This window comes from Pleurodeles waltl, chromosome 3_1 (assembly GCF_031143425.1).
Source record: "Pleurodeles waltl isolate 20211129_DDA chromosome 3_1, aPleWal1.hap1.20221129, whole genome shotgun sequence".
In the NCBI taxonomy this organism is placed as follows: Eukaryota; Metazoa; Chordata; class Amphibia; order Caudata; family Salamandridae; genus Pleurodeles; species Pleurodeles waltl.
The window spans coordinates 538652191-538673450 of record NC_090440.1 but is presented as its reverse complement, the minus strand read 5'-3'; positions in this window follow the sequence as shown (position 1 = coordinate 538673450).

The following is a 21260-nucleotide window of genomic DNA, read 5'->3' as shown; positions in this document are numbered from 1 at the left end:
GACGTTGTGCGCTATTGTGGGAGGCGGTCGAAAACCGCCATGCAGCTCCTCATTGGATCCTATTGGGCCCTGTGGGTTACAGTGGCCAATAGTGATGTACGTCGGCAGTGACGGTACGCACCGCCACGGACGTGACCGCAATTTTCTATCTGTTCACCCACTTGCTACCTGACCTTCAAGAGGAGAGGACCTACACTGCAAGCGCTGCTGTGACCTGTGTCTGGAACCGAACATGGCTCGTGTGACTGGGGAAAGGGCCCCTGCCTTCACAGCTGCGGAGTTGGAGAGACTGGTAGATGGGGGTCCTACCCCAGTACCGAATGCTGTATGGGCCTCCAGACCAACAGGTGAGTACACTTTGAGCATGATGCATGGGGCATGAATGCATGGAGTGCTGTGAGTGAGGGCCTCGTGTAAGGGGGGGTTGGTGGGATGGTCCTGGGCAGCATGCTGCATGTATGGTGGGCAATGTCTGTGTGTAAGGGGATGGGAGGGCTATGGTGTGACATGAGTGTAACAGGCCGGACGGTCTGACTGATATCTTTTTTCTATGTGTATTTTTCTGCAGGTCAGCGCCCATCAGAAAAAGGGTATATGGCGTGCCATCGTCAAGGACGTGCGGACCCTGGGGGTCTATAGCAGGCAGAGCACCCACTGTCGTAAACGTTGGGAGGACCTGAGACGCTGGGCAAGAAGACAGTGGAGGCCCAGCTGGGGATGGCCTCCCAACGAGGAAGGGGTGCCTGTCGAACCCTGACCCCCCTGATGGCCTGCATACTAGCGGTGGCCTATCCGGAGCTGGATGGGTGCTTGAGGGCATCACAGGAGCCACAAGGGGGTGAGTACAGTTTCCAAATATACTACTTGCGCGTGGTGGTGTGGTCTCCGGGCGGGGGATGTGGGCCTGTGGGTGCCCCTAGGCCAGGCCGGACATTGCAGGGTAGGTCTAATGTTGGGCAGGGTATGAAGCGAACCACCTCCAACTAAGCTAGTAGGCATCCTCTGCTGGGCAGGGGTCTGTGGGTCTCTGGTGTGCTGTTAGTGGCGTTAGGAATTACCATCCATGGGCTGGTGACTAGCATTGTGACTGGTAGTGCATTGCCTAATGCGTAGGGCAGTTCCCTGTGTGTGTGTGTGTGTTCTGTATGCCAACGGTGGTGTTGGAGCAGCCATTGACCCAGCCCCCCCCTTTTTGTTTAGTCACCCTGTCCTTCTGTACATTAGCATCATCTGGCGGAGGAGCTGAGGCACCGGCGACGGAGGAGCTGCATCCCACAGGGCCCAGGAGGCCAAATCCACCGACGGTGAGGGCACCAGTGGGACGGAGGGCAAGGGGAGCACCACGGTGGAGACAGGAGGGGACAGTTCGGACAGTGATACCTCCTCCGATGGAAGCTCCCTGGTGGTGTCTGACACCTCTGTGGCCACCCCAACTACAGGTACAACCGGCACCCCCGTACCGGCACCGCCCTCCCAGCAGCCCCTCAGCGAGTTTCCCGTGCCCGCCACCCAGGAGGGTGGGCATCTCCTTCACCCCAGGCACCTCAGGCCCTGCCCCAGTTATCCATGCTGCCCTGAGTGAGGAGGCTATTGACCTCCTGCGATCCATCTCTGTTGGGCAGTCAACCATTGTGAATGCCATCCAGGGGCTGGCAGCTCATTTGCAACAAACAAGTGCATTCCTGGAAGGCATTCACTCTGGCATGGCAGCCCAACAGATCAATCCAGGCTCCGGCCTCCTCTCTGATGGCAGCCATTGTCCCTGTTTCTAGCCTCCCCCATCCAAATTCCTCTGCCAAGTCCCATTCCCCTCAACCCCAACCTATCCCAAGCACATAGGCAGACCAGCATGCGCACAGGACAACACACAGGAGTGGTTCAGGCAAACACAAGCACCACACATCATTCCACAGGCACTCACACAAACACCATCCAGATGCAGACATACCAACATCCACTGCCTCCACTGTGTCCCCCTCCTCCTTGTCGTCCACCTCCCTCCCAGTAGCGTCTATACACACCTGCATGCACTACATCCTCATCCACTACCTCCATCACCATCACACCTATCACTACACACCCCTCACTGGCAGTCACCACCCCCACATCCATGCACACGTCCCCTGTGTCCTCTCCCACTGTGTCTGTGCCCCCTCCCCCAAAAGTACACAAACGCAAGCACTCAGACACCCAACAGCCATCCACCTCACAACAGCATCCAGCCCATTCACCTGCACCCAAACACAGCAGACAGACACCTCCTGCAACCACTTCCTCTTCCTCCACTCCCAAACCTTCACCCTCTTCCCACCCCAATGACCCTAAGAAGCTTTTCCTCTCCACGGTTGACCTCTTCCCTACCCCTCCCCCGCCCTTCACATCAGGCCAGGGTGGTCAGAACCCAGGCGAGCACCTCAGCCACCCAGTCCACGGCCACAGTAGGGTCAACAGCTACTGCAGGTGGGAGAGGATCCCGGGAACCAGCCAGCAGTACTGGAAGTGTGCCTGCACCAGGTGCATCAAGGAAGGGCAAGGAAGCACCACCAGCTGCAAAAGTGAAGGGCAAGGAGGCACCACCAGCTGCAAAAGGGAAGGGCAAGAAGGCACCACCAAACTGCAAAAGTGAAGGGCAAGGGGCCAGCACCAGCAGGCAGGAAGGACAGGAGACCTGGTGCTGGGACTCACCAACCATCTGAGTCTGCAGGGGAAGGGATGGATCCTTCTCCCCTCCCCCACTGCCAGCCCCGCCACCAGCACCACTCCCAGCAGCAGCAACCCCAGCACCTCCACCAGCACAGTGGGCAGCTTCCAAAGCTGCAGGGGAAGGGCTGGAGCCTCCCCCACCACTGCCAGCCCGACACCAGACCCGCCACTGCCACACTGAGCAGCCATCACCACCTGCGGGCAGTGTGTAGTCCTGCCTCCATAGGCTGTAGTGCGTCCTGGACCCTGCAAATCCTGTAGGTGTGACACCCAGGTGAGAGACTGTGACCTTGCACTCCCCAAGATCTGCATCACAGGGCACAATGCCCCCTCCAGAACTAGTGGAAGAAGCCATCCACTCACCCCATCCTTCCCAGGATGAAGCACACTGGGCACAAGGCCCCCTCCAGAACCAGTGGAAGAAGCCATCCACTCACCCCATCCTTCCCAGGATGAAGCACACTGGGCACAAGGCCCCCTCCAGGACCAGTGGAAGAAGCCATCCACTCGACCCATCCTTCCCAGGATGAAGCACACTGGGCACAAGGCCCCCCTCCAGAACCAGTGGAAGAAGCCATCCACTCACCCCATCCTTCCCAGGATGAAGCACACAGGACACAATGCCCCCTCCAGAACCAGTGGAAGAAGCCATCCACTCACCCCATCCTTCCCAGGATGAACCACACTGGGCACAAGGCCCCCTCCAGCACCAGTGGAGAAGCCATCCACTTGAGAGACTGTGGCTTTGCACTCCCCAGGACCAAGCAGTGGGCAAACCACCCACTTGAGAGACTGTGGCTTTGCACTCTCCAGGACCAAGCAGTGGGCAATCCACCCACTTGAGAGACTGTGGCTTTGCACTCCTCAGGACCAAGCAGTGGTCAAATCACCCACTTGAAAGAATGCAGCTTTGCACTCCCCAGGACCAAGCAGTAGGCAAACCACCCACTTGAGAGACTATGGCCTTGCACTCCCCAGGACATCGCACAGGGCATGTAGCCCCCTCCAGGACCAGTGGCATTGTACCATCTTCTGGCTGAGGTGCCCCCCCATTCCCCATCCCCCTGAGGTGCCTGTGTGTTTTCGACCTGATGCCCCTGCAGTGTTCTCGCCGTGTTGTTGCAGGAGTGAGGTGGGGCCTTGGCCTATGTGTTGTGGCCCTGTGGCCCACGGACATTGAGGAATGGGCAGTGTCCCTCCATTTGTAAATATGTATATACGTTTGAATTTTGATGCACTTAGTCATGGTATTTTATCGTATTACACTCACTTTCTTCCAATTTTTTTGTCCTTGCATTATTCCTGAGGGGTAGGTGGTGAATATGTAATGTTACTGCATCTGGTTGTGTGTATGGTGTTGGGGTGGGAGGGGGTTGCGTGTTGCATGTGTGTCACTCTCTTTTTCCTCCCCCCTCCCTTGTGTGCTAGGCAGCAGTACTCACCATGGTCGTCTTCGCCGGCGTTGCTGCTTGTAATGCAGGAAGAGGTAATGGGGAAAATGTGCAACTCGGAATCCATGGCATCGTGGTTGTTGCCTGAGTGTCCAGAGGTGAGTCCTTTGACTTCTGTGTTCTGTTTCCGCCGTGCTTTTGATGTTGTTGGTACCGCCCCGGAAAAGGTGGTGGATAGGCCTGTCTTAATACAGTGGGAGGTACACTGTCTTACATCTGGCTGTTGGCGGTTACCGCCGTGGTGGTTGTTGCTACCGCCGTGTCGGTCGGACTGTTAAAGTGGCTGTCTGTCTGAGCGGTTTCTACTGTGGTCATAATTCTTTTTTTTTACCACCAGCCTGTTGGCGGTATTACCGCCACTTTATCACCGACCACCATGGTTGTAACCAGGGCCATAATGTTCACCAGCTGATCAAAGTTTAAGGAAGGATTCTGTGGGGTTACTGTACTAAGGCGATAACCTTTACAACACTGTCTTTACACTAAAAATGCCTTTACCCTGCATCCTTTACCACATACCGTTGCCATTGTTGGACTTGGCCCTTTCTGCGGGGTCATCTCCAAACCTTTTGCCTTCACCCTCCTGTTGGACTTTATGACTCTGCACACTTTACCACTACTAACCAGTGATAAAGTGCTTGTGCTTAAACATAGTAAAAACAACCTACACCCAATTGACACATTTAATTTACTTGCAAGTCCCTAGTAATTTGGTATTACATGTACCCAGAGCCTGTACATTAAATGCTACTAGTGGGTCTGCAGCACTGATTGGGCCACACACCTAAGATGCCCTTTTAAACATGTGTCTGACCTGCCATTGCAGCCTGTGTGTGCATTTATTTAAACTGTCATTTCAACCTGGCAAACTACATCTTTTGCCAGGCCTAAACCTTCCTTTTTAATATAGATAAGTCACCCCTAAGGTAGGCCCTTAACAGCCCACAGGGCAGGGTGCAGTGTATTTAAAAAGTTGGGCATATATGGTGTCTGAGAAATTGTAATTAAAATCCTTTTGGATGGGACACTAGGATCTTAAGTTACAATTTTGAAAATGCCGCTTTTAGAAAGCAGGCATTTTTCTACCCTAACCATTTGGTGCCTATAGCCTGTTCCTGGGCCACACGACTGGGTGTAGTTGACATTTGGACTTTGTTTATTCCTACCACACAGCCACACAATAAAGGGATTCGGTTTGACTAGATGGGCCATCAACTGGCAGGATAGATGGGAGGGCTGAGTTTGCCGCAGCCCTACCTGCAACCGAGTAGGCTGTGCTCTCCCTTCACACAAAGAACATGTCACCACTTCACTGTTCATGAACCCTTCTTGGAGCCAGGACAGGTGAGGCAGGAAACTTCAAAGGGAATTCCCTAGAAATTTCTCCTACTTCAAAGTGTGCATCAGGTATAAATATTGGACCCTTCGACCCAACTCTTCAGTACACTCCTGGACCTGTGGGTACTTAAGAAGAAGGACTTCTGTAATGCTTTGTTGCCAGAAGGACTGCTACTCTGCTGCCCTGCTATTCTGCTGCCCTGCTTGCTGAGAAGGAAGACTGTACTTGTACCTTTCAACCCAGGCTAAAGTGAGTCCAAGGGTCAATCAGCTGACCTCCTGTTCTGAGCTATAGGGACATAACATGCTCCAGATGCTTCCTGCAAGCTGACCTCTGCCTGGACATGCAACTGTATCTTCCTGTGCCCTGCCAGCCTCTGCTGGAGTGAGTTCCTGATTCCCAAGAAGTGCTCCTCAGATCTTAGACCCTTGGTGTGGCATCAGTTAAGCTCCCTCCTTAAAAAAAGAGAGATCCTGAAGTTTTGGGGTCTTCGCAAATGGGTCAGTTCACGCCAAAATCTTGCCATCTGCTAACGTGAAGTTCTGATGATCCTGATTCTTTGCGACACCAGTGATTCCCAGGAACGTGTGATCTGCACTTCAGGCTACAAGATCAACAGCCTGCGGTGACCGTCAATGTGAATCTCCAGCAAAGACCATCCACAATGCCAGACAGGATCTTTGTGCGATATCGTCTTTCCGCGAAGCCCAACCTGCTCTTCATGCTAACTTGACAACCATCTGCAACGCTCTCCCTACTCCTCATGGCTCCTTCCACCACAAACAGAACTCTTCACGCTGAACTTGAAGGTAACTCTTTCAGCAGGACTAACCTGGCTCCTGTATCCAGCGCACATTCCATTGTAGTCGGCCTGAACTTCGGACTTTCACCTAGTCTCACAAGACCAGATAGCTACGAGTGGCGCTTTGTGCTTTTAAGTGCTTTACTTACCTGAACGCTTTTAAACGGCATATCTCTGGTTCTACTGATTGGAGTTTTGTCATTTTAGTGTTAAATACTTTATGAAAATGTATTCTATTTTTTTCTTTTACTGTGTGAAGTGTTGCATAAATACTTTAAACATTGCCTCTAAGTTAAGACTGACTGCTTTTGTGCCAACTTACTTGAGGGTTAAGCACAGGTTATTTTGGGATTTGCTTGTGTTTCATCCTGATAGGGACTGTGCTTGATGCTTGAGTGTAGTCTGTCCCCCCGCAACCAGTAACCCAGTTTCCAACAACCATGTACACCTTTATAACGAAAGGTAAGTATACTTAAGGTAAGTTGGTGTGTGTTTTAATGCATATGTAGGTTGGTAAAGGTATTTTTAAGGTCTAGGGGTGGGTAGGGTCATAGGATGGTAAGGGTGTTTTAGGGTTTAGTAGTAAGTAAGGCCATAGGGTAGTAAGGGTATTTTTAGGTTGTAGGGGTTGGTAAGAATATTGGGTGGTAAGGGTGTTTTAGGGGTGGGTAAGGGTAATGAGTGATAAGGCTGTTATGAGGATTTAGGGAGGTGAGTAAGGGATGAGGGTGGTAAGGTTACAAATAAGGAGGGGGAAGTTTCCTTCGAAAAGACAATATTTATTTTGTAAAGTAATGAAAACAAAATGTGTGGGGGATATTTTGGGGAGTCTCCCCAAATTAAGAAAATATTTAATATTTAAAATGTACAATAATGAAAAAACAATAGAGGGCCTCCTCTGATAATATATATGTATTCCACACAAATATCCTTCCAGCTTCATGTCAGAGTAACGAGCCACTCCATATTCACTTCTACTTCACAGTTTATTTTCTTGCTGAAGTAAAAGACGCGTTTTGATCTCACATATATGTATATAATATTTTAAATGTACAAAACCATAGAAATTCACCAGTTATAGTTAGAGTTAGTCCAAGTAACTATAACTCATGCCCTGAGGTAACTAGAACTTGCGCCTTCGCCATGCACAGTTTTTTTCGTCAAAAATATTACTGCAATATTACATTGATATTATCAATGATATTATCAAAGATGTCATGAGTGCCATAATTTGTGGAGTAAATAGCAGTGCATGGTGAGGGCATGAATTATAGCTACCTTAGGATACGAGTCATAGTCACCTGAGATAATTCTATAACAGGTGAATTTCTATGGTTTTGTACATTTAAAATGTGACCCTAATTCTATATCGTCCCTGTAACCTTTGTTTTTTAGTGAGTTTCTATGTTTTTTACAAATTCTATTTCCTAACTATAATGTACCCCGACCTTAAATTTCTCAGTAAATTTTGATGTTTTTCTTTAAAGCAAAGTAATTTTCATTACTATATATCCAACCACCATGGCAGGGGTTGGCCGCAGGGCCTGCATCCAACTCCCTATATCCACCCACCCCTGCGCTGTGCATGGTCTTTGGCCGTGCGCAGTGGGGTTAGCTGTAGTGCTTGGCCCCCCTTCCACAGCCATTTTTGGCCCTGGGGACCCCATCCCCGGGGCCCACTACAATTCCAAGGGGTGGGGTGGGACACGTGGCTCCCCTCGCTGGTCCCATCCTGGCCGATTTCACCCCCAGGGAATCCATCCCCGCGGCCTGGCCTTCAATAAATGGGGGTGAGGGGGTGCATGATCCCCTCCCCTGGCCGTTTTAGGCCCGGGGTCCCTACCCCATGGGGCTTGGCCTTCTAAAATATTTTATTTTGAGGAGGGGGCAGTGCAGCCCCCGTCCCCTGGCTGATATTGGCCTTGGGGACCCCATACCCTAGGACCTGGCCTTCTAAAACTAAAAGATATATATATATATATTTTTTTTTGGGGTGGTGGGCTGCATGCCACCCCCCCTCCCCCCCTCCCAGGCTGATTTTGGCCTCGGGGACTCCATCCCCCGGGGCCTGGCATTAATATATTATTTGGGGGAAGGAGACTGCGTGTCCCCCCTGGGCCAATTTTACCCCAGGGGACACCATCCCCCGGGGCCTAGTGTTAATATATTTTTTTGGGAGGGGGGAGCTGCATGGCCTCCCAGGCTAATCTCGGCCCGGGGACCCCATCACCCGGGCATGGCCTTCTTTGAGGGGAGTGGGATTAAAAAAGGCTTTTTCTATAGGAACTAGGTCCTAACTATAACTACCAAGTGGCGTCCGCCAAAATATATATATATATATATATATATATATATATATATATATATATATATATATATATATATATATATGTGTGTCTGGACAAAGCTAAACCTCTCTGATGAGCCCTAATGAGAGCGAAACACGTGTCAGGGGTTTCTTTTACTCATTCCAGGTTGGCTTGGATGGTATTTTCCCAGTCCAAAGCTGTAATACTGTGCCTGGAGTGGGAAATGGCTTTTGTCACTTTACAGCTCGGCAAGGTTTACACTGTGTCAAACCTATGATTAAAGACTTTGCTGTGCAAATGGCAAAAGACTTTATCACTATCTAGCATGGTGTGGATAGCACTGTGCTGATCCTATGCTTAAAAACTTTGCTAGATAAACAGACATTTGAGGTGAGCAAATCTAGAGTGTCGCTGGTGTTGCAGGGTGCTCCTTACTGGAGCTGCTCTCCACCTAAACTTGGGAACTACCCAGAGTTCTCTATTCTTTTATATATATATATATATATATATATATGTATATATATATATGCACACACACACAAAAACACATACACATCGTGATTCGCTCTGGTCCTTGTTTTCAGGCACTGCGGTTCTCTATTCTCTTTTTCCTCATGGCGGTGCACTACTCCTGCAGCAGGACCACGCTGCTCAATATCAGCAGTTTGGAAAAATGAGTTGCACTCTCAATTGTAGCTGAAAAGTCTCTGTTTACTTGCAATAATAGAGTCTGCAGTACAAACACACCCTACATGTTTCCGTCCCCCTGCAACACTTATAGTCTTGTGAATGTTTTGTCTAATTCCATGATCTCACAATAACATAATAACCTAATTCATAATGTCAAAATTCCTAAAAGAAAAGTGCTTCTGTGTAAGATCTACTTCAAAGGTGTGTCCATAAATTTACAAGTGAAAAAGTGCTCAAACATGCAAAAAGTTCACATGGGAGGCATCAATTATTTTCAGCATTTAAATGTACATTTGTTACAATGTTTCTTTGTATCCAGGTGATATTTCTAACGGTTCATATATCCAATTGCTCTGGCAAACTGCCATCCACATGGAGCTAGAAAGGGACAAAGTATTTTGCCATTGATACAGCAAAGTCTTTAAGCATAGGATTGGCACAGTGTCATCCTGCCGACCTTTAAAATAACAGAAGCCTTTTACCACTCCAGGCACAGTATTAAAGCTTTGGATTGGTAAAATACCTTCCAAGCCAACCCAGAATGAATAAAAACAACCCCTGACACATGTTCCTCCATCATTATAGCTCTTCAGAGAGGTTTAGCTTTGTCCAGAAACAAGGAAACGCCTAGTATTAGTCAAAACTGTAGCATTCCAGGCTTAGAGTGCTGCATAAATTATGCAAAAGAGAAAGAGAACTCTAGGTAGTTCTCAAGCTTAGGTGGAGAGCAGTTCCTGTATAGAACACCCTACAACACCAGTGACACTAAATCTGCTCACCTGAAATGTCTGAAAGGGGCAGCATCTTTTGCCATTGATACAGCAAAGCAAAAGGCTTTTGCCATTTTATACCTTGGTGTGTATGGTACAGTGCTAATCCCATGCTTAAAGACTTTGCTTTATCAATTGTGAAAGACTTTGTCCCTTTGTAGCTTGGCATAGAGGGACAAAGAAGGCCAGCTGTGCAGCACAGGAGATGAAGAGGAGTCCCTGAAGTGCTGTCGGGTTGCAGTTGGTCAGTAGTGCAGGAAAACAACCAACAAGCCTTGGAAAATGCAGAAGAAGAAAAGAAGTGTTGCAAGGCTAAAGAGGACCAGCAAGACCCAGGGGACTTGACCCAAAGAGGGGAGTCTGAGGTGACCCTCAGCAGTTGGGAGAGTCACTAGCAAAGGATGCAACCCCACAGGCAACTCACAGGCAGCAGACTCAGAATGTCGCAGTGAGGCCCACTCAGCACACCTGAAGAGGAGTTCCACGTCGCGGGAGCAGCAGACAGGAGACTGGGAAGGCAGGAAGAGGTGCTGTGGGCCGGGGCTACATGGAACCTGGAGATCCCTTGAAATAGGAGCAAACAAGCCAAACAAGCAAAAAGTGGCCACCGGGGGTCCCTGGACTGGGGCAAACCGGGTTATGCAAGGAGGGAAACAAATGTGCCCTTCAAAGCATACAGGTGGCTTGGGGAGCCTCCCACTCCCAAGCCATGTAACACCTATTGCCAAAGGGAGAGGGTGTTGCCCCCCTCTCCCAGAGGAAATCCTTTGTGTTCTACCCTCCTCTGCTTGAGCTGGTCAAGCAGCAGGAGGGCAGAAACCTGTCTGAGGGGTGGCAGCAGTGCAGCCTGCATGGAAAACCCCAGAAGTCTGGTAGGAGCAATGCTGGGGGTCCTCTAAGGAGCCCCAGAGTGTATGGGATCATACAACCAATACTGGCAACGGTATTGGGGTATGATTCCGACATGTTTGATACCAAACATGCCCAGGTTCGGAGTTACCATTGTGCAGCTGGACACAGGTGTCCAGCTGTGTCCATTACACAGGTAAAATGGCTTCCCCACACTTATGAAGTCCAGGGCACTGGAGCTGGATTTCATAGAGGCACCTCTCCTCATGCAGTGGTGCTCTCACACACAAGTATCTGTACCCTGCCCTCTGGGCTAGAAGGGCCTGCCATAGGGCTGACTTACAGTGACTTGGTGCAGTAACCTATAGTGAAAGGGTGCATGCATCTTTTCATGCAGGGTGCAATGGCAGGCCTGCAGACATATTTTGCATGGGTGGCACAATACATGCTGCAGCCCATGGGGAACCCCTGGTGCCCCAAAACCCTGGGTACCTATGTACCATATACAAGGGCCTTATATGGGGGCACCAGTATGCCAATTGTGGGGTGAGTAAAATCCCAAGCAATCAAATTTTCACTGGGTTCCTGGTTAGAAGGATCCCAATGAACAAAGTCAAAACACAGACAGCAGAAAAAATTGGGGGTAACCATGCCAAAAAGAGAGTACTTTCCTGGAATAAGGGTTTCTTTATATGCCTTATAGAAAGCACCTTTAAAGCCATCGGTACCAGGGGCCTTAGAGCTGCCAAGCAAGTCAATGGCTTGAGACACCTCATCCACAGTTATGGGGGAGGCCAAGAATTGCCACTGACCAGAATTGAGCCACACCGGGCAACCTCAGCCAAAAAGACTGCAAGCTCAATGGGAGTCGAGTTGGCCCGAGTAGAATACAAAGAATTATAATAAGTCCTAAATGCGGATAGGATGACTGGGGAATCCAAGGCCATGGCCATGGCCCGTCCTTCATCTGGAGGGACGTAACAATATATGACTGATATGAAGAGTGCAAAAGTTGGGCCAGCGTATAGCCAGGCCTCTCTCCCTCCCCATCCCCACAGTGATGTGCCGTGGCATATTTATCAAGATATAACACTTCCCAGCCTGCGGCCTCACGAACATCCTGCAGTAAGGAGGCCCTGATCAGAGTAGTCAGGGAAGTTGGTGACATCATAGATTGTTGATCCAGGACCAGCAGCTTCTGCTCCAGGCCTTTGAGCTCTACCCTAATAGAGTGGAGTACTCCCACTTGCTTAGCGATGCACACCCCTTATATACGTCCTGAATGCTTCCCAAAGGATAGAGTGTGTTGAACACTGCCGGTATTAGGAGTAAAATACTCAGATATGGCGTTGCGAAGTTCAGAGTGAAACACTGTATCATTCCTGTAACCCAGAGGAGCAGTGCTGGAGAGACATACCAGTGATCAATGCGAGACCATACATTATTAGGGATAAAATAGAAGGTGTAGGCGTTAGTGGGGGGGAGGGGTTGTGAGCATGCTAGATATCTGTAAGATGAAAGGTGTCGAGCATGGAAAGCTTTCACCAAGTGAGGTTTGGTTATGCCGGAGGAGCCTGTGGTATCTAAGTGCGGTTGACATGTAAGGTTAAAATCGCCACCTAATAGAATGTGTTCAGTATGAAAGTGCCCCATTTGCATCAGCAGATGTTGAAAAAAGTCAGGGGAGTCGGTGTTAGGTGCATAGACATTTACTGATAAGAAGAGGAGCTCAATCAGGGTCCCCTGCACAATCAGATACAGACCACCCGTCAGTAGGGGAGTCATGGTACACAAATGGCAAACTTTTATGGACCTGGATGTACACTCCCCTTGAGTAAGTACAGTAGTGTGAGAAATAGCGATTCCCACCCCACCGTGCCGCAAAAGAGCAAGTTGCACTGGGCGCTAGATGAGTTTCCTGCAGGAAAGCAAGTTTAATGCCATGTCTCTGCAGATAGGTGAGAACCTGTTTACCCTTCCTAGGGTTATTAAGATCCCTAATGTTCCACGTAGCACATGGGATTTCAACTGTAGAAGTATTCGGGGCAGGGGCAAGCTATGGGTGCAGCATTGAATCAGCAATAAACAAATGATAAGTGTGGCGCACAGCAACACGTGTGATAGGAAAACAAAGAAACATTACAACATTATACCAAACAGTCACTGAAATACTCCCCATCCCCCCACCCACACCAGAAACAGAAAAAAAAACTACATAAGAAAATAGAATACTCCTTGGGAGGCTGCAACGCTCCAAGGTATAGGGGAGCTCACCTCTTGAGAGTAGATCGAACAGAGAATTAACATTGTAATACAATCCAGACTACACAGCAGTATCAAGTATCACATATACATAGCACCTCAGGGAGAATTAGATTATGTATGGTGAAGTCCATCTCCACATCAGCGACAGTAAGAGGCGATAGGCTGTCGTCCCCGCTCATAATGGTGGAGTGTCAGATGATGGCTCTGGTGAGTGACAGGGGAGACAACCGGAGAGGGTCCCTTTGATCCTGCACAGTGCAACTTCTGCTGCTGGCAAAAAAGGGCCGCTGCCACTGGGGTGGTGAAAATGTGGTGTTTGCCATTCAGCTCAACACGCAGCCGGGCCGGGTAATGCATGCCCTATCTCAGTCCAGCACGCTGTAAAGTAGTTTCACATCAGCAAATTTGCACCGGGCATCCTAAACCAAGGAAGTGAAATCCGGGTACAGTGATAATGCCATGCCTTGTATCCGTAGAGGGACCTTGTCGTGAGCCAGCGTAAGAGCAGCATCCCGATAATTTAATAGGTGTTCAATGATTGGGCAGGGGGGAGTACCAAGGGCTGGTTAAGAGGACAGAGAGCGGAGTGCCCTTTCCACAGCAGAGGTGGGGCCAAATGAATCTCTGCCAAACAGATCAGTGAGGAGCTGCTCTACATATTTGCTCATGGGGCAGGTGTTGTAGACTCAGCAACCCCCACAATGGGGATGATAAGGCGATGGGACTAGGCCCTTTGTCTTCGTTCTTTGCTGTTACTGTTTTCAATAAGCACTCCGCTCACTCCACACGCCTGACCAAGGCTGCCGACCCATCCTCCATATCCAAATTCCATTGCTCGGCAGTACTTTGACTGGTCGAATGGTCATCCAGACGTTCATGCATGCCGTCTAAGTGCATCGCTATGGCATCTAAGTGCAAGTCTATGGCCTTGAATCCAGCCTTTCATTCTGCCATAATCACCACAGTCCTCTCCAGGGTAGGGGCAGAGGAAGCTCCTTCTTCATCCTCCGGCCTACGTGATGTCTCACCTTCCTGGCGCCAAGGTGTTTTTGTGGCGTTGGTTTGGGTCACTGAGCCCCATCCTGGAGTCCTGAGGGCCGAAACCTGAGGAAGCAGCGCCCAGGAGCAAAGGGGCACGTAGTGAGGGAGCGAGGGCCTGTGTGGAGTGCGGTATCAGGGTTGCAGATGACAGGTACCCTTGTGCTCAATGGAGCAGGGGACACTGTGAAAGCAGCAAGGCAAGCCAAGCAGGATGACAGACAGTCCTTCAGAATTGAGGACCACGTGTCCCAAGTGATTACATCTGGCAAAAAGTACGTGGAAGGCCATGCAGCAAGGGGCAGAATGAACTCACGATATGCCCAAGGGGGCTCAGCCCGAAAGTAGGGGGGCCATCCCCTGCCGCAGCGCAGCAAGATACCGATGCCGCAGCCAGCCTGACGCCCCCCTATATGGGACCAGCAAGCCGCCCGCTGCACGGGCGGAGGCACCGGGAAGGCAATTTAGCACTCTATGCCATAGCCGCACATGAGCCGGCTCCAAGAAGACGGCCTGGAGCGTGGATCACATCAGCAGAGAGAGGAGGCAGAGTATCCAGTGGAGCACAGCAAGGCTGACATGAACCACTGTGGCCCTGCCCTCAGGCTTGCCCGAGGCCCATGTTGCCATAGGGCCTCTGAAGGCTGCATTAGGCCACATCTGTCAGCCCCATGGTGGATCGCGCTCCAATCCAGAGCTGCGGGGGGCCGAAAAACAGCTTAACGCAGCCAGGGAGCCATAACAGAGCACAGAATGAAAGCTGGATACATCCTTATTGTGGCAAGGCCCCAGGAACTTCTAAGCTGCACGGCCATCAAGGTCTGTGGTGAAGCCAACCCAGCCCCCACCCGACCCCCTCCGGGAGAACAACTATTTTAATGAGGGCAATGCGCCCAGCCAGGGAAAGGGGTAGTTTAATCCATTGTTCTACAGCTTCAGACAATTTTTGTATAGGTCTTCCATAATTATCTAATAGGACAATCAGGACATAGACTCCGACACCCTTATTTAGTGTAAAAGGCCATTTATTAGGACAGGCTTGCTCAATAACATAACACATCAATGTAACCAGAACTTAATAACAACATTTATTTTTAACCTTGTAACTCCCTTTCTTCCATTCACATTTCAAAACTGGCAAATTAAAATTCACCCCCCCATCCTTTGTCACCCACTCTCACTCCAGACCCATCCATCTCGCCATTCTTACCTGTAGGGCGGGCGGGTAGCCAACCTCTGCGCAGCGTGACTTGTTGGCACCGAAGAAGCCGATCCTCCTAACCCCACCCCCCTTGTACCCTCCCAAGCACCCTCCCCTGCCTAACTCGCCAGCCTATCCTACCCAAGGCCATCAACGTCCGCCCGAGAGTTCCAGTGAAAAGACTGGACTGCGTCCAGCTCTTCACTGGGCCCTATTGGGACATAGAGTCCAACACCCTTATTTAGTGTAAAAGGCCATTTATTAGGACAGGCTTGCTCAATCACATAACACATCAATGTAACCAGAACATAATATCAACGTTTATTTTTAACCTTGTTACTCCCTTTCTTCCCTTCACGTTTCAATCCTCCACTTATCCTTCGCATCACCCAAAATCCACTTCCAATTCCACACATCCCCCTTTTATCCCTTGCCTGACTCTGGCCTCCCCCATCTGTCATCCTTCACCTGCTTCTTTTTCACCCCCCTGGAAGGGTGGACAAGCCCGCATCTGACTCTCCACCCTCCCCCATCTACTGCCCGTGCCGAGCAACCTACCCTAAAAATGGCAAATGAAAATTCACCCCACCCCTCTTTCTTTGTCATCCACTCTCACTCCAGACCCATCCATCTCTCTATTTTTACCTGAAGGGTGGGCGGGTGGCCATCCTCTGCACAGCGTGTCTTGCTGGCGCCGAAGAGGCCGATCCTCCCAACTGCACCCCCCTTTGTACCCTCCTAAGCACCCTCCCCCCCCTAACTCGACAGCCTATCCTACCCAAGGCTGTCTACCTCCAGCCCAAGAGCTCCCGTGAAAAGACTGGACTGCCACCAGCTCTTCACGGGGCCCTATCGGGACATAGACTCTGACACCCTTATTTAGTGTAAAAGGCCATTTATTAGGACAGGCTTGCTCAATAACATAATACATCAATGTAACCAGAACTTAATAACAAAATTTATTTTTAACCTTGTCCCCCTTGTCCCTTTCTTCCATTCACATTTCAATCCTCCACTTATCCTTCGCATCACCCAAAATCCACTTCCATTTCCACACATCCCCCTTTTTCTTTTTATCCTTGCCTGACTCCGGCCTCCCCCCGTCTGTCATCCTTCACCTGCTTCTTCCCCCCCCCCCGGAAGTGTGGACAAGCCCGCATCTGACTCTCCACCCTCCCCCATCTACTGCCCGTGCCGAGCAACCTACCCTAAAGCTGGCAAATGAAAATTCACCCCCCCATCCTTTGTCACCCACTCTCACTCTAGACCCATCCATCTCTCCATTCTTACCTGTAGGGCAGGCGGGTAGCCAACCTCTGCGCAGCGTGACTTGCTGGAACCGAAGAAGCCGATCCTCCTCACCCCACCACCCTTGTACCCTCCCAAGCACCCTCCCCTGCCTAACTCGCCAGCCTATCCTACCCAACACCATCAACTTCCGGCCGAGAGCTCCTGTGAAAAGACTGGACTGCGTCCAGCTCTTCACTGGGCCCTATTGGGACATAGGCTCCGACACCCTTATTTAGTGTAAAAGGCCATTTATTAGAACAGGCTTGCTCAATAACATAACACATCAATGTAACCAGAACTTAATAACAACATTTATTTTTAACCTTGTAACTCCCTTTCTTCCATTCACATTTCAATCCTCCACTTATCCTTCGCATCACCCAAAATCCACTTCCAATTCCACACATCCCCCTTTTTCCTTTTATCCCTTGCCTGACTCTGGCCTCCCCCATCTGTCATCCTTCACCTGCTTCTTTTTCACCCCCCTGTAAGGGTGGACAAGCCCGCATCTGACTCTCCACCCTCCCCCATCTACTGCCCGTGCCGAGCAACCTACCCTAAAAATGGCAAATGAAAATTCACCCCACCCCTCTTCCTTTGTCACCCACTCTCACTCCAGACCCATCCATCTCTCCATTCTTACCTGTAGGGTGGGCGGGTGGCCAACCTCTGCACAGCGTGTCTTGCTGGCGCCGAAGAGGCCGATCCTCCCAACCGCACCCCCCATTTGTACCCTCCCAAGCACCCTCCCCCCCCTAACTCGAGAGCCTATCCTACCCAAGGCTGTCTACCTCCAGCCCAAGAGCTCCCGTGAAAAGACTGGACTCCGTCCAGCTCTTCACGGGGCCCTATCGGGACATAGACTCTGACACCCTTATTCAGTGTAAAAGGCCATTTATTAGGACAGGCTTGCTCAATCAAATAACACATCAATGTAACCAGAACATAATAACAACGTTTATTTTTAACCTTGTCACTCCCTTTCTTCCCTTCACGTTTCAATCCTCCACTTATCCTTCGCATCACCCAAAATCCACTTCCAATTCCACACATCCCCCTTTTATCCCTTGCCTGACTCTGGCCTCCCCCATCTGTCATCCTTCACCTGCTTCTTTTTCACCCCCCTGGAAGGGTGGACAAGCCCGCATCTGACTCTCCACCCTCCCCCATCTACTGCCCGTGCCGAGCAACCTACCCTAAAAATGGCAAATGAAAATTCACCCCACCCCTCTTTCTTTGTCACCCACTCTCACTCCAGACCCATCCATCTCTCTATTCTTACCTGAAGGGTGGGCGGGTGGCCATCCTCTGCACAGCGTGTCTTGCTGGCGCCGAAGAGGCCGATCCTCCCAACTGCACCCCCCTTTGTACCCTCCTAAGCACCCTCCCCCCCCTAACTCGACAGCCTATCCTACCCAAGGCTGTCTACCTCCAGCCCAAGAGCTCCAGTGAAAAGACTGGACTGCCACCAGCTCTTCACGGGGCCCTATCGGGACATAGACTCTGACACCCTTATTTAGTGTAAAAGGCCATTTATTAGGACAGGCTTGCTCAATAACATAATACATCAATGTAACCAGAACTTAATAACAAAATTTATTTTTAACCTTGTCCCCCTTGTCCCTTTCTTCCATTCACATTTCAATCCTCCACTTATCCTTCGCATCACCCAAAATCCACTTCCATTTCCACACATCCCCCTTTTTCCTTTTATCCTTGCCTGACTCTGGCCGCCCCCCGTCTGTCATCCTTCACCTGCTTCTTCCCCCCCCCCCCCGGAAGTGTGGACAAGCCCGCATCTGACTCTCCACCCTCCCCCATCTACTGCCCGTGCCGAGCAACCTACCCTAAAACTGGCAAATGAAAATTCACCCCCTCATCCTTTGTCACCCACTCTCACTCTAGACTTATCCATCTCTCCATTCTTACCTGTAGGGCAGGCGGGTAGCCAACCTCTGCGCAGCGTGACTTGCTGGAACCGAAGAAGCCGATCCTCCTCACCCCACCACCCTTGTACCCTCCCAAGCACCCTCCCCTGCCTAACTCGCCAGCCTATCCTACCCAAGACCATCAACTTTCGGCCGAGAGCTCCTGTGAAAAGACTGGACTGCGTCCAGCTCTTCACTGGGCCCTATTGGGACATAGGCTCCGACACCCTTATTTAGTGTAAAAGGCCATTTATTAGGACAGGCTTGCTCAATAACATAACACATCAATGTAACCAGAACTTAATAACAACATTTATTTTTAACCTTGTAACTCCCTTTCTTCCATTCACATTTCAATCCTCCACTTATCCTTCGCATCACCCAAAATCCACTTCCAATTCCACACATCCCCCTTTTTCCTTTTATCCCTTGCCTGACTCTGGCCTCCCCCATCTGTCATCCTTCACCTGCTTCTTTTTCACCCCCCTGTAAGGGTGGACAAGCCCGCATCTGACTCTCCACCCTCTCCCATCTACTGCCCGTGCCGAGCAACCTACCCTAAAAATGGCAAATGAAAATTCACCCCACCCCTCTTCCTTTGTCACCCACTCTCACTCCAGACCCATCCATCTCTCCATTCTTACCTGTAGGGTGGGCGGGTGGCCAACCTCTGCACAGCGTGTCTTCCTGGCGCCGAAGAGGCCGATCCTCCCAACCGCACCCCCCATTTGTACCCTCCCAAGCACCCTTCCCCCCCTAACTCGACAGCCTATCCTACCCAAGGCTGTCTACCTCCAGCCCAAGAGCTCCCGTGAAAAGACTGGACTCCGTCCAGCTCTTCACGGGGCCCTATCGGGACATAGACTCTGACACCCTTATTTAGTGTAAAAGGCCATTTATTAGGACAGGCTTGCTCAATCACGTAACACATCAATGTAACCAGAACATAATAACAACGTTTATTTTTAACCTTGTTACTCCCTTTCTTCCATTCACGTTTCAATCCTCCACTTATCCTTCGCATCACCCAAAATCCACTTCCAATTCCACACATCCCCCTTTTATCCCTTGCCTGACTCTGGCCTCCCCCATCTGTCATCCTTCACCTGCTTCTTTTTCACCCCCCTGGAAGGGTGGACAAGCCCGCATCTGACTCTCCACCCTCCCCCATCTACTGCCCGTGCCGAGCAACCTACCCTAAAAATGGCAAATGAAAATTCACCCCACCCCTCTTTCTTTGTCACCCACTCTCACTCCAGACCCATCCATCTCTCTATTCTTACCTGAAGGGTGGGCGGGTGGCCATCCTCTGCACAGCGTGTCTTGCTGGCGCCGAAGAGGCCGATCCTCCCAACTGCACCCCCCTTTGTACCCTCCTAAGCACCCTCCCCCCCCTAACTCGACAGCCTATCCTACCCAAGGCTGTCTACCTCCAGCCCAAGAGCTCCAGTGAAAAGACTGGACTGCCACCAGCTCTTCACGGGGCCCTATCGGGACATAGACTCTGACACCCTTATTTAGTGTAAAAGGCCATTTATTAGGACAGGCTTGCTCAATAACATAATACATCAATGTAACCAGAACTTAATAACAAAATTTATTTTTAACCTTGTCCCCCTTGTCCCTTTCTTCCATTCACATTTCAATCCTCCACTTATCCTTCGCATCACCCAAAATCCACTTCCATTTCCACACATCCCCCTTTTTCCTTTTATCCTTGCCTGACTCTGGCCGCCCCCCGTCTGTCATCCTTCACCTGCTTCTTCCCCCCCCCCCCGGAAGTGTGGACAAGCCCGCATCTGACTCTCCACCCTCCCCCATCTACTGCCCGTGCCGAGCAACCTACCCTAAAACTGGCAAATGAAAATTCACCCCCTCATCCTTTGTCACCCACTCTCACTCTAGACCCATCCATCTCTCCATTCTTACCTGTAGGGCAGGCGGGTAGCCAACCTCTGCGCAGCGTGACTTGCTGGAACCGAAGAAGCCGATCCTCCTCACCCCACCACCCTTGTACCCTCCCAAGCACCCTCCCCTGCCTAACTCGCCAGCCTATCCTACCCAAGACCATCAACTTCCGGCCGAGAGCTCCTGTGAAAAGACTGGACTGCGTCCAGCTCTTCACTGGGCCCTATTGGGACATAGGCTCCGACACCCTTATTTAGTGTAAAAGGCCATTTATTAGGACAGGCTTGCTCAATAACATAACACATCAATGTAACCAGAACTTAATAACAACATTTATTTTTAACCTTGTAACTCCCTTTCTTCCATTCACATTTCAATCCTCCACATATCCTTCGCATCACCCAAAATCCACTTCCAATTCCACACATCCCCCTTTTTCCTTTTATCCCTTGCCTGACTCTGGCCTCCCCCATCTGTCATCCTTCACCTGCTTCTTTTTCACCCCCCTGTAAGGGTGGACAAGCCCGCATCTGACTCTCCACCCTCCCCCATCTACTGCCCGTGCCGAGCAACCTACCCTAAAAATGTCAAATGAAAATTCACCCCACCCCTCTTTCTTTGTCACCCACTCTCACTCCAGACCCATCCATCTCTCTATTCTTACCTGAAGGGTGGGCGGGTGGCCATCCTCTGCACAGCGTGTCTTGCTGGCGCCGA